At 38.6% G+C, this 15,124-nt stretch overlaps 1 pseudogene; it reads left to right on the forward strand.

Moving 5' to 3' along the window:
* Positions 1-13,655: 13,655 nt before the first annotated feature.
* LOC102540570 (ferritin light chain pseudogene) lies at positions 13,656-14,185 on the forward strand (annotated as a pseudogene).
* Positions 14,186-15,124: the final 939 nt, after the last annotated feature.

Genomic DNA, 15,124 nt, shown 5'->3' on the forward strand with positions numbered 1-15,124 from the left:
CTACTACAGCTTTGTAAATCAAGTATACCTCAATTTTTAAAAATGAGAAAAAATAAAAATAAACTATAGTTAAGCATCAACAATAAATAAATAAACAAATAATAAATAAATAAATAGTTTTTAAACAAAAAACAAAAAACCAAAGATGTACTTAAAGCAGGGGGCTTTGATGCTATCCCCAGACCCTCAAGAGTAACATGCTTATGGAGTATTTTCAGAAGCCCTGATTATAAACTCTAAGCAATATCAGTCCACATGCCACCATCTTTTTCTTAAAACTACAAATTATACATACATCCCAAAGAATACATGTAATGTATATATAAGGTATAAATAACAACAATACAATGAAACACTGCAGTATCACTGACACTCTCACATATCCCATCCAGCCCCCTAACCACTATCCTGAAATTTTTCTTCATCATTCTGCTTTTTGTTGAACATTTTTATGACACATGCATGTATCCCTAAGCGACATATTGTTTTTGCATGTGTTGTGTATTTCAAATTGTTTTATAAAAGTACTCAAACACTGTATTTATCCCACTCACACTGATACTTGTAGCTATTGCTTATTGACTGTCACACTGTGTAACTGGCATGGCATGAAAAGGATAAAAAAAAATTACATATTCTCATGTCAATGAACATTTAGGCTGTTTCCAAACATTTACTTTTACATACATTGCTCTGCTGGGAACGTCACTGTACACGTTTCCTGTTGCACATGGGTAGAAATCACTCTATTTATCCAGGAGTAATTTTCTGGGTCATAGGATAGGCACAATTTTAACTCTGCAAAATAGTGCCAAATCACTTTCCAAACTATTTATATCATTTCCTGTCCAAAATACATGAGTCCTTATTGCTTCATATCCTTTACAACATTCATTGTCTGGCTTTTTAATTTTTGCCAGTCATAAGAGTTGAAAATGGTATTTGATTCAGAGTTCAACTTGCACTTCCTCAATGTCTTATAAGGTTGAGCTTTTTTTTCATGTGTCTATTGGCCTCTGAGTTTCCTCTTCTGTGAAATGACTCTTTGGGTAGTTTTGTTTGGGTTTTTTTTTTTTTTTTTCCATCCGTATTTCTATTGAGCTGTCTACCTTTTTCTTACTGATTTTCAAAAGCCTTGGGGGTATATAACCCATTTTGGTTAAACATTACACATAGATGATCAGTCTGTACTTGGCTTTTCATGTTATTTATGCTTCTAATGACAGTAGTTCTTAAAGTATTCTATTTATCAACCTTTTTATTGTGGTTTGCACTTGTGGCTTCTTATCTAAAAAAAATCCTTCCCTATTTCTAAGTAGGAGTAAAGGTATGCAATTGTTTCTCCTTTGTGAAGAAAATAGGACAATAAATGGAAGTTCTATTGTCTGATTTTCATTTACTGACTAGCCTGGATAACCAACACTCTCAATGCTCTCTAGTAAAAAAAAAATATTGAACCCTCAAAGTTAATAGATTGCTTCTTAGCTGCGGTAAATTGGAAAAATAACCACAAAATCCTCTCTTCTCTACATGTACTCTTCTTTGCAACGTGATATTGCTGCCTTTGCCATCATGAGATGGTGTCTGTCTTTCTAATCCTCGCATCTGGGGATAGCCGGGCGACTCGACTTGGTCAGTGGGACTTTAGCAAATTTATGCAATCAGAGGCTGGAAAATTGCGTATCCTTTGGAGCTTGCACTCTTGCTGCTTTAGGCCCCTCTGAGACACCTATAAAGAGAAGCCTGGGCCAGCCTGTCAGGGGACGAGAGATCATGTGAATCAGAAATAGGTCATCTTAGTGAAACCACCCTAGGTCATGCAGCCTGAGTAAAGCCAGCCAGACCAGAAGAAGTACTCAACTAACCTATAGAATTATGAGGAGTAATAAATGTTTGTCATTTCAAACAACTATGTTTGGAAAGGTCTGCTATGCAGCAAAAGCTAACCAATACAATAGTACCTAAGACAGCCTTCTATTTCCACTATTTTCTTTGTTTATGGGGTCAGAGACTGCTAGTGCCAAGATTCAGTGTCTCCTCACAGTAGAAAAATTCTCCCTTTATCTGGATACATGGCCATCTATGGACTACATTTTCCAGCCATCTTGAAGCTATCTAAGACTATGTGACTAGGCTTGGGCTAACAGAATGTGAGTAGTAATGACAAGTACAACCTCAGGGTTGTCTCCTTAAATACAATACTGTTTGCACTGGACTCCTTTCCTCCCCCCAACTCTTTGGGCCGAATGTAGGCATGGCATAGCTCACCTTTCACTAAATAAGAAAAGGAAACATTTCAAGAGTTATTGTTTAACCACCCTTCTGTGAAAATATACTTCTATCATGGTAAAGCTACTCTGTGTTGGACTTTTTTATTATAGCAATTCGGCCTTACCTGAACTAATACACTTACCAAGAGTCAGTTGTGTTTGTCTTCAAACTTACACATGACAAATGTGTTTTTTATTGTAATTACATGGTTTTTAAATATTATTTCACTCAACAAAATAGGAGTATAAAATAAAAAGAAGTTACTGTTCCTATGAAAGTTAACTTGAATCCCTTGAAACAATTTAGCAAGGGCAAGTCACTAAAAATTAGATGTGAGTGAGAGAGCTGGGAATGGTGGGTAGAAAATCATCAGAATCTAAGGGATTGTTCCCTCAGCATGCCTCACAAATGACTTTCAATTCTCTCTTTACTTAAAAAAAGTTTTTAACATTACAGGAGTGATATCGTGTGAGATTTACAGAAAAAATGATAACTCTGTGTTCCAGTCAATAGACATATATTTAAAGAAAAGACTTTGACTCAAGATTATAATCTAACAAAAAAAAAAAACCAAATTAATATGCTAAGAAAGACCTTTTTAAAAAATTCCCTGCTTTAGCTGTTTTTATTTTTTTAATGAACCGAAAAGATATTGGTCCTAATTACATTGGCTAAGAAGGCCTCTAATTATAATTCCTTCAAGTGTGAGTTGATTATGCCTGGTGAAGTGAAGGAGGACAGGGTTGGGACAAGAATACAGGTGGTATGGATGACAGCAACCTGGAGGTAGGATGCTTCTTCCAAAGGGGAGCTACTACTTGGCTCCATCAAATTGTAGCCACGTGGAATCTGACCAAAATTCTCAGATTTGGAGGGAAGCTAGAAATTGGGTAGAGGTGTGTGTAGGGGTGGGGAGAGAGAAATCTGTGGCTTTTAAATGTCAGCAACTGTGGCAGAGACTGTGAGTCATCTATCAGAGTACATTCTCTTCAACTAGACCACACTTCCCAAGATCCTCTGCATTTTTCTGAGGCCGCATGATTGGGTTCCAGTCCATGGCAAGTGTACAGAAATGATGGATGTCTTTTCTTTCCAGGCCTGGAGTATAAAACGTCATGAAATACTTTTCCCCTTCCACTGCCTGGGCTGTGATAATCAGAGCATCCATGTACGGAACTTACTAAAAATGAGAGTCACCTTCATCCTGGTTCCCTGAAAGATGGCATGAACAGAGTCCTCCCTCCACCTCCCAACCTGGAACACAGGAGCATCCATTCTGGACTGAGTGAAAAATAAGTATCAACTGTGGTTAAGCTGTAGCATTTGAGCCTATGGGTTATACCAGTTAAGTCAATACTAGCCAGTATAGCTACCAACTTCAGTTTAAAATGTTACGCATAGATAAACAACAAGTTTCTACTGTATAGCCCAGGGAACTATACTCAATATCCTGTAGTAACCTATAATGAAAAAGAATATGAAAATGAATACATGTATGTATATGTATGACTGAAACATTATACTGTACACCAGAAATTGACACAACATTGTAAACAAACTATACTTCAATTAAAAAATAAAGTGTTAAATAAATAAGTAAAATGTTATGCAGTTCAGTATTCAGTCCTCTGAGCCCCCACTTTGGAACCTGACTTTAAGGATCTTCTTACTTGCATCTCCCCTTTCAGAAAATACAGAGGGATTCTTAACTGTTTCTTGTCTTTCTGAGTCTCTCTCTCCTCGCCTAGTTCTTTTTGAAGGAGACGATAAAGGAATAGTTACTTCTTCCTTTCCTTTTCTGTCATCTTGCCATCCTCCATTCTATCCCTTTTCTCCTTTTTTCTGCCCTAATCTTCAGCTACTCCTTTCAGCTGTTCCTTTGACTTTCCTCTTTTGGAAGCCCTCTTGTGCAAGTGTAAAAATCGTGTGTGTCCAAACTCATTATGTCGATATTCCCACAGCTTTTATTTTCTTGACTCCTCCATGTTTTTTCCATCGAGTTTTTCATGGCTTCACAGTCCTTAGCGCCAAAATATTTTTAAATAAATGGAAGTGGAAGAGAAAGTATTCTTATCTGATGGGATAGGGAGCACAGCAATGTCGGGAGGGATATGAAGTAACAAAAATCATATGCTGACAGTTACACAAGGCCCCAATTGTCTTCCCACTGGCTCCATTCTGACTCCAGAGCCCTCTATCATAACCACAGCACCACGGGTAACACTCCTAAGGCACTTTTCCAAAGTCCCAACACTTACTAGCAGAGAACCCCAGGTTTTGTGAGTCATAGTATAAGATTTGTTCCAATAAACCAAACATTTTCTCTGAATTTCCAATTGCCTCCCTAGGTTAGGCACCCACATCTTATAAAAACTTTACAGTGTATCTGATCTTCTACAGAACCTTCCAAAGAATCTGCTCTCTTGAAATACTCTCATCTTGGATAGATGTCTTCTACAAAAAGCATATATTAATGTTCTAAGTGAACATCTGGGTGCTCTAGCTACAATCATCCCAAATTCCTAAATATTTAAAAATAATTCATGTTTTGGGGCGAGTATTAGCACAGTGGTTAGAGTACATGCTTTGCATGCATGAGGTCCTGGGTTCAATCCCCAGTAACTCCATTAAAATAACTAAATAAATAAACTTAATTACCTCCCACCAAAAAACAAACAAAAAAACCCCACAAACAAAATAAATAAAATATTTTTAAAAAATAACTCATGTTTTATATTTTATAGACACAATATCCAAATATTTGATAGTATTTTCATTTTTATCCAGAAGTTTTAGATAATCTCAAATGTTTTCATTTGGAAAAAAATCATACAGGCTTCTATTTATCTGATTATTTAATATATATATTATAGCTGACTCTTTTTTTTTAAGTACTATGTTGAGATTCATGAAACAGAAATTAAAGTCTCAAACTCCTCCCATGACCTAGTCTTAGCTCCTGAGGGCTTGGTCCCCCAAGAAATATTTTTAAAATCCTTAGTCATTTTTTGTTTTGAAACTCAGCATAAAACAATATACATCACCTCCCTCTCCAACAGGGTATAACAAATCATAGAAAAGAATAAGGTTATTCCATTAGACCAATGAAGCAAGGAAGCTCATGAAAGAATAATCCAGAATTAAAATTTGGCTAGAATACTATCCCTCACATTTCTCCAATACCAAGGTGATGTATTTGTACACAAAGTAGAACAGAATTACAGCAATTACCTAGATCATTTAGGCTAAGGACCACTTTCACAGGTAATAATCCACGCAATCAGTCTTTTATTGGCTCAGCTGGAATTATTCGGGTAGCTGCCTCAATTTTTTCCTTCACTTTCCACGTATAGAGACAGTTCAAAGTAATTTGAAAACCCAGAAGTGGAATTTTTAATGCATTGTTCCACATTTTATTCAAAACATGAAACTTACTAGACTGGAGAAGTCATCTCAAGAAGGGGATCATTCCACAATGACCAAAACCAAATCTACTCATAGTATCCTGCTACAAGAATGACTTAGTCAAATCTTAGGATTCACAACGTTCTGCTTTTATCCAATTTTCCAAACTTAGGCAACAAAAAATAATTCTTAAACACCTACTAGATGGATGGCAGTATAGTATATAGTTTATTTCATTTAATTCTTACTTTAGAAAATCCTCTATATGGCAGATACAGTCCATCTATTTTGTAGACACAGTCAAGATTTTTTTAAAAGACAAGAAATTTGCCTAACAACAAACTTTCAGTGCATGAAGAACCAAATCATTCTCTTGATATGAAGCCCAATAGTCTAACTAACACATAGATAGATGAGAATATTTTCTAATCAGGGAATTGAAAAGTAGCACCTTTTGGTGGTTTCTTTTTCAGTGTAACAGCCTCTAAGAAATACAAAATCTTCTCTAAATTAATAATATCAAAAACATTTGAGTAAAAGATTGAAATTAGAACTTTCTCTAACACTGTGTACAAAAATAAACTCAAAATGGATTAAAGACCTAAGTGTATGACTAGCTACTACAAAACTCCCAGAGGAAAACATAGGCAGAACACTCATAAACATACATTACAGCAATACATTTTTTGAACCAGATCCTGGAGTATTGGAAATAAAAGCAAAAATAGACAAATGGGATCTAATTAATATTAAAAGCTTTTGCACAGCTAAGGATACCATCAACAAAATGAAAAGAGAACCGACAGAATGGGAAAAAATATTTGCAAATGATCTGATTGACAAGTGACTAATTTCCAAAATATAAAAACAGCTCATACACCTTAATATCAAAGAAACAAACAACCCAATCTAAAAATGGGCAGAAGACCTAAACAAGCAATTCTCCAATGAAGACATGCAAATGGCCAACAGGCCCATGAGAAAATGTTCAGCATCACTAATTGTCAGAGAAATGCAGATCAAAACGACAATGAGATATCACCTGTCAGAATGGCCATCATTGAAAAGTCTACAAATGATAGATGCTGGAGAGGATGTAGAGAAAAGGAAACCCTCCTACACTGTTGGTGGGAGTGTAGATTGGTGCAGCCACTATGGAGGATAGTATAGAGGTTCCTTAAAAAACTGTAAATAGACTTACCATGTGATCTAGCAATCCCATTCCTGGGCATGTATCTGGAGAAAAATAAAATTCAAAAATACACATGCACCCCAATGTTCACAGTAGCACTATTTACAATAGCCAAGACATGGAAACAACCCAAATGTCCATCAAGAGATGACTGGATAAAGAAGATGTGGTACACATATACAATGGAACACTACTCAGCCAAAAAAAAGAATAAAATAATGCCATTCACAGCAATATGGATGGACCTAAAGATTGTCATTCTATGTGAAGTGGACCAGAAAGAGAAAGAAAAATGCCATATGACATCATTTATAAGCTCTGTCCCTCAATATCTTGCTAATAAATTAGAAGTCTCAAGTACTTTGGAAAGTCAATTGACTTGGCTTAGCAAACCAAAGGGAAATTAAGGGAATAAATAAGAAAAAAATAATAAAATCATTTTTAAGAATCCTTTTACTTCACAAAATCAATTAAATCAAACAGGTTGTTTTTGTTTAACCCATTTTGTGGCTAGGCACAGATAAAAAACATCATCACATAACAGAATGAGCCTAGTGTTTTGGTTCTTTGAATTAGGAATTTAGTAAAGGCCTAATCCTTACTTTGAAATGTACTGTATACAGCTGTCTAAATAGTTAAATGAAGAGAGGTACATACAACTTACATGGAGATAAGATCCCAAAGAGGTTCTGACATTTACATGCAGGAGTTGGTTTCTCACCAAGGGTTGGTCTTACAATTCTGTTAGTCAGGAAGCAGATCAGAATGACTTGGAAAGCATTACCTGACTACACTGGTCAGATCCTATCCTAGTCTTGGAATCCAATTCCTCTAGGATATAGTTTGGACATACGCACTTTGAAAATTTTCCATGTATGATTTGATGTCCATCTTACTTTAGAACTACTGGGTGTTGTATCAACCTGAATTTGCTAGAACAGTCGGTATCTTTTGTGTTTCTGGTCCAGATACCTCTCGTTTTTCATCATACATGTGTTACTTTTTTCTACTCTGGTTCTACATCAGCCCATCATGTGTCTTGGCCACTCCTGCGTATGGTTACATCAGCACTCCAATTACTCCTGTGTGCATCATGGAAGGGAGGAGTAGAAAGCCCGCTATGGGCTAGCCTTTAAGCCTCTAGTTCTGATGAGTTGTTTGCTCCCTTCTCGTCTACGCAGTCCTCCATCCATGCCTCTCCTATACCTATCACTGTGACAACCAGGAGGGACTCCAATACGTAATGGACATTTATGTTATTACTAAAGTTTTTGGGCAGTTGAACTTTAAAACTCAATGAGTTCTTTCTAATAGCGCCATGTCAGGCAAGACATTCTATGAGAATATAATGGAAATTTTGTTATGGCCGTGGGGAACCATCATTACCCATCATACTTTAAAATGCCTACAGATAAACATCACTGTAGTTCTGTTTTATGGAAAGGAGCTGTGGGTTTCTGGATTTGCATTTATTTGTGTGTTTGAGATTTAGAACTAGGAATTTGGTTTGGTTTGGTTAGGAAATGTTGCCCTAGCCCACCAACTGTGTATCAGTCCACCTATAAACAGACAGAAAGAATCCACATTTTAAAAATTTCTACGAAAGACGCCAACCCCATCCTTCAGCTTGTTGATAAGCGGAACGTTCAGATTGACCCTTAATCAAGTTACAGGAGACATCTGCGCTCCATATTCTTTCCAGAGTGCAACCCCAGATATTCCACCATTTAATCCTTATGAAGAACTTACTTACAAATCATAGTGATAACACTTATGGAAGATTTTCTGAAGGACGAGCAATCCCACCATTATTTTATACATATATATATGTATATATACACACACACACACACACATATAAATTTCTTCTTGGATCAGGCCAGACCTTGAGAGGCTACCTATTTGCACCACACTATTTACTTCCTTGTATTGTTTCTAGTGCCGAGTTGCACTTCAAACTGTGCCATCAGCCACTTACTCGGCTTCTTCTAGCAATGACAAAAGTCAGCAGTACTCTCAGATTAGCTGCAGTAATCAACACACACCCAGTCTTTGCAGGAAGAGCAGAACCACGAGAGAGTCAGGCCCTGGGGAAACCTGCTGTCATTCAGAAACCACCATCACAGTCCACAGTCCCAGTGATGGGCTTTCCAACCCCGGCTTGGCAGCAGGAGTTGCTGTATTGATTACACCATTTCTGTCCATATGAAATCCCCACCTCATCCTTTTCTCTGTGTGTCCCTTTCACTTTGTGACTATTTATTGTCTCAGCTGCCTTTTGGCCTTTGCAACCTAACTTTTCTCTCAGTGCCCTTTGGTGCCTGCTCCCGCTTCCAAATAATTGCCTCCCTCTGGGTACCTCTTAACTTCAAAGACTCCAAAAGAAAACATCCAATTGTTTCCTCTCAACTTCGATCACCCTTTCTGAGCAAACCTTTTTTGTCAGATGGCCTTGTAAGGCCACCAGTCAGTCTGTAAACATTAGTTACTCTTGAGTCAAGTGCCCCTCCCATTCCCCAGGCCAATTAGCTGTGGCCATAATGTTTGTAATTGGGAGGTTTGGGTTACTCTGTGTGTGTGTGTTGGAAGGGAGGCTACATGGTACAGAGCATACTTATTTGTGGTCAAGACATCCATGGCTACTTTCCTCTCTTTAAAGGAGAATCTGTGGCCACTGTAAGCACTTTGAACCTTAGTCTGTCTTGTTTTGCACTGAGGAATAGTACACCAAATCTTTACAAGGGACATTATATAGCATTTATTTTAGGAATGCTGTTGAGAATGTGCCATGACATGACACCATATATCCTTTTTCACAGATCCAGTAGAGAAATTTCTCTTACATCTCACAAGTAAAAGTTCTGCTTGTCATTAGTTTTTTGCTGCCTCTGCTCTTATGCACATCATGGACTTTGTAGACAATATTCTTTGGACTGGCTACTAAAAAGTTCAAGGTTAAATTTGTGGCAACGATGCAGGATTTTCTGGTCTGTGTCTAGAGCCCATCGGATCCATACTTTCATCTTACTTTCTTTTCCTATCTTGATTTTATTTCACCTATTCATCCTGTTTTACTTTACTTTTATCTTTTCTTATATATAACTATTTAAGCTGTATCAAATCTTAATTTCAGAAGAGATGAGATACAAAAAAATGACAAAAGCTGTAATTATATTGACATAATTATCCGTTTCACTAACCTATGACTTTTTCAAGAAAAGCAATCATATCGTCATCTTTGCACCTATAGAATTTAGTCCAGTTCTGGTCCACAATAAGCACTTATTTAAAGGTTGCTGAATGAATGAATAGTCTAATGGTTTTTACCAAAATATTGGACAATGATAAATTTCATACTGCAAATATTGAGGAAAATATGCATTTGGAATTAAGATTATTTTAAGGAAACTGGCATATTTTTGATACAATCTTGGTAACAATATTGTCATATCTCAAATTCTGATTCATCTGAGCTACAATATCTCTTTTCTTTTCATCAAACAACAGGACTATAGTCACTAACAGTATAAAAGTGAGATTCACATAAGTTCACGAGGCTTATGAGAAAGAAACATGAATTACAGATGAAGACCAAAGCCAATACTTTAAAAGCAAATCGCACATTCTTTTAGCAACCATTTTGGCATTACTGTTCATCATTGTGACCTGACTCTGAATGAAGTTGTATTTTCGTGTTAGCGTCCTTTGAAACATGTAATTCCATAAGCATTCCATTGTGCTGAAAGCTCTTGTGTCCATCCAAACAGAGAAAACACTGTATCACAAGTTACTCATGGCAAGTTTTTGGCAACTACTTAAAGGGAACAAATAAGAGGAATTTCATATAATTCAATCAAAGACAGGGTAATACACATGAGAGAAAAACAAGGCTGGACAGAAAATTAGTAAAGTCAGCATTATCCCTGAATGCAACACTTGACAGCGTTTTAGAACTGGTTAGAAGGAATGCATTGTGCTGGCATGATACAACAGCTAACTGATATGTGTGACTACTTAAGTTAAAATAAAACTGTAGCTGTGCTAGGCATTAGAAATTCACCATGAGGGCGTCACTTCATGTCTCTGGAAGGATAAACAGCCAGCTGGGATTTCTTTTCATTGGCCATGGAAGCCCAGGAATGCCATCAGTGTCCTAGGCTGCGCCTGTGTGCGTCCTAAACAGTTTCAACATGTCACTGGGGATAACATGCTGCACCATGTTCAAAGGCTGCCCAGAGAGGAGAGCAAGCCTTTCCCTTCGCACTTCCCCATGGCCCAGTTCTAAATGCCTTCTTAGACTCAGAGATAAAAGCCCTTGACCTTTTTACCTAAAACTGAAGTGCACGACCACAGGAACTGATGGTCTGCGTACAACACTGTCCCTCCTGCAAGCAGGGACCCACGCACTTGTTTTCAGATTCTTATTCGCAACCTTTTAAAAGGGACGCATCATTGAGGATGCAATTTGGACTCATAAAACTCTGCATTAATTATATACAGACTCTGTGCTATTAAAACAAAGCCCTTTGACGAGCGGCCATCAGATACCTTTCAGAGGGGGGAGTCTCCGCTGTTATTCTTTCCAGCGCCCGTGAAAGAGCACTGATCCTCTCTTGGGCCACAGCTTTTGTTTCCAGGCCTTCTTTTTCAATGGTTGTCATGGAATCAACTTATTACCATATGAAAAGCCATACACAACACTTTTCCCTTTACCCCCATCTTCCCCTTTTAGCAAAGCCTGTTGCTAAAGCCTTAGTCCTTAATATTCATGTAAAGGAGGGTGGGGTGTGAGAACAGAGATAAAATTCTGGGTGAAAAAACAAAGATGTTTTCAACTGGCATCCTCTGGGGCAAAATGGTTGATTTTCTTAGTCTGAATTTTCTCAACATCTGTCTTTCTACTGATTTTTTTCCCCAGATTATGGTTAACTGCAGTCTCCTACCCTGTTACAACCAATTTATTCACCAGAATTGACTTCAATTGCCTCGTGAGTCAGAGGATAGACACGCAGGCATCACAATGTACTATGTCAACAGCTTTTGCTTAATTTAGGGTTAATTTCTACCACCAATTCTTGTGTTTTCTTCAAAATAATTTTTGAATTTCTTCAAAATTTTCAAATTTCTTCAAAATTTTCACCTTAGTCCAGAGCGAGAGAAATTTTTATTTTCTTTTGTAAAGCGATCTTATTGATTATCTGGACCACAGCTCATGAAACAGGACAGGATCGTGTTTGCTTTGTGGAGTTGTCTTAGCCCATGTCAGTAAGCTACCTCTTTGTCTCCCCCTGGGTATGTAGTCAAAGTGAGATATTGTTTTTCAAGGAAAAAGTAAATCTTGCCAACTCCCCCCAAATACACTTATGTAACTGACTTGGAATGGCTCTGAGAGAACGAACAGAAAGACAGGAGACTTCTTAAAACAGAAACAGCAAAAATCTCTGAAGTACATTCTACTCTATATAGTATAGTCATAGAGACTAAACCACAAATACTACCTGCAGAATATTCTTGTTTAGCTTACAGACTTACACCACTTTCTGGCTTCCAGGAAATTTCTCAACCTAGTCTCCGTCTCAGTAACTTTTAGTAAACACTGAGGATGAAAATGAAGATGATGACGATAGTTAAACAATTAGAACCATGTATGAACTGCTAAGAGCTTTATATGACTGATTTATTTAATGCTCATAACAATCACAGGAGCAAGAGTCAATCACTTCCTCAGTCTGGGGACTAACTACACTCAGGAAAGTTTCAAAGGGAAAACAACCCATTCAAATGAACAAGCAAGAAAATAAGGGAGAGGATAATTATTGATTTCTGTAACTAGAAAATCCAAGTGAGGCACTGACTTTAAGCAGGACTAAATCCAGGGGTGGATAAATGTCCAATATCTGTCTGAATTTTCTTCCTTCTTCTCTCCCTCCCTTCATCTCTTGGCCCTACTTTCCTTGAAAGAGCTGCCTGATGCTCTATTACCATAAATACTCCCTCTGGGTAGCTGAAATGGCTGAAAAACGGCTGAAGGAAGTTCCAGATTCACCATCCACTCTTTGCTCAGTTACCCCAACAGAAAGAGGTCACTCCTTTCGCCTTTGGTTTATGTAGCAAAACCAGAGAAATAGTCTGACTAGTCCTGCTTGGTTCATATGCCCAAATTTTAACCATCACTTCCTAGCGATGGTGACAATTTGACCAGTCTTGTTACTGCCTACTCCTATGGCTGGAGGTACATTATAGGTTATACAATAAGAGAGATGAGGAAGCTTCCTGGGAATGGATAAAGTCAATAGCTATCTATACTCTAAACAGGTCTTTACTCATCTGTGTTCGAAATAAAATATAACTCAAGTTAGGGAAGGATTTCTAATAATCAACTTCCTTAATCATCTAAACCAATGAAGGTAGTTGAGGTGTGTTTATTATCAGGAAAATGAATAAATTAAAGTCTCTTTCACTAAAAATTTATCTAGCACCTATGCAAAGCAAAGTCCTGGAAAAGTTGGAATGGATTGGTGATGGGGAAACACAGTGGAGGCCCAATTTTATTGAGAGAAGCACTTAAAAATCAACCAGGCTGTGTGATTGGAGGTCCTGCAGATCTGTCTCTTGCTTCATCAGTGTTTGGACAGAACAGACCCAGGGATGCCCCTTCCTCCAACCTCAGACCACACGCCAACCTTTTTTCCAGTCGCCACATTCCAAACCAGCCGCTCAGCTATCCTCGGCCACTGGGACCAGCCAACACCATTCACTGAGCTTTGCTCCTTATTACGCATCAACCATGAGCTCCCAGATTCGTCAGAATTATTCCACCGAGGTGGAGGCCCCTGTCAACCGCGGTTTCAATGTGCACCTGCGTGCCTCCTACACCTACCTCTCCCTGGGCTTCTTTTTCGATCATGACGATGTGGCTCTGGAGAGTGTGGTTCACTTTTTCCCCTGAATTGGTCAAAGACAAGTGCCAATTCATGGACTGGTCTCTTGAAAAAGCTAAACCAGGGCGGCAGCTGCGCCCTCTCCCAAGAAGTGCAGAAGCTGTCCCAAGACGAATCGGGTACAACTCAGGATGCTGTGGAAGCCGCCGTGCTCATGGACAAGAACCTGAACCAGGCCCTTTTCAATCTGCATGCCCTGGGTTCTGCCCACGCAGACCCCCACCTCTGTGACTTCTGGGAGAGCCGCTTCTTGGATGAGCAGGTGAAACTCATCAAGAAGATGGACAACCATGTGACTAACCCCCGCAGGCTCACTAGTGCCCAGACTGGGCTGGGTGAGTGTCTCTTCGAAAGGCTCACCCGCAAGCACAACTAGGAGCCTCTGGAACCCGGCGTCCTTTGAGGAGCCCCTCAGGTGTCAGGGCTTCTGCCTAAAGCCTCTTTCTGCAGCCACGGGGCGGCTTTTTAACCACCCTAGAGCCCTCTCCCAAGCTTTGGACCAAATGGAAACAATAAAGCTTATTGCAGCAATAAGTAAATAAACAAATATCAAAATATACTTATTTCGTTCCTGCCATGTGACCCATACTGCTTTGTGCACTGGGAGAGGAGAAACGAGAGACATCCAGGCTATCAGACAATAGAAGTAACATGTAATAATTACTCAACACACAGCCTGGAAGGTAAAGTGAGAATAAAATTGGCTCTTGTCCACCAGGACAATCTATAAGAAAGTGATAAGGTAGAGGAGTTAGCCTGTATCTAAATTAAGGAAGTCTTGAGTTTAGGATGCTCCTCCCCCACTGCCCTCTGACATCCTTAGATTCCAGGATATTCTATAAACCCCTAGTAGCAGAGGCGAGATGCAGCATTTGGCTTAACTGGGCTCAGCATAAGGAATCTGTAAAAGGCTGTGATCATCTCTGCCGGCTTGTTACCATCCCACCAGACTTGGGACAGATGTTCCAGTGCTTGTGTAATTTTTAAAACCATCAGGACTTCTTGCAGCCTCCATGTCTTGTGGCTTTTCACCTGTTAAGCATCTGGGAGAAAGATGCTGTGTAAGAGGAGCTCATTTCCCACTTTATGACATCTCACCACCTTCCCAGTCACCAAACAGAAATGAATGGAATTCATGGACATGAAAATCTAGAGCCTGTAAACCATTCTGTCACACACTAAAAGGCCTGTACAGACAGGAAGAGCCACCATTCTCTGGAGCATCATTATTTGGAGAGTTACCAAGACCCTAAGGAGTTTTTGCCATTTTGATTCACTGCAATCACTTGTCCATTCATTTTTCTTTTTTCTTTCT

This window comes from Vicugna pacos, chromosome 8, assembly GCF_048564905.1.
Source record: "Vicugna pacos chromosome 8, VicPac4, whole genome shotgun sequence".
NCBI lineage: Eukaryota > Metazoa > Chordata > Mammalia > Artiodactyla > Camelidae > Vicugna > Vicugna pacos.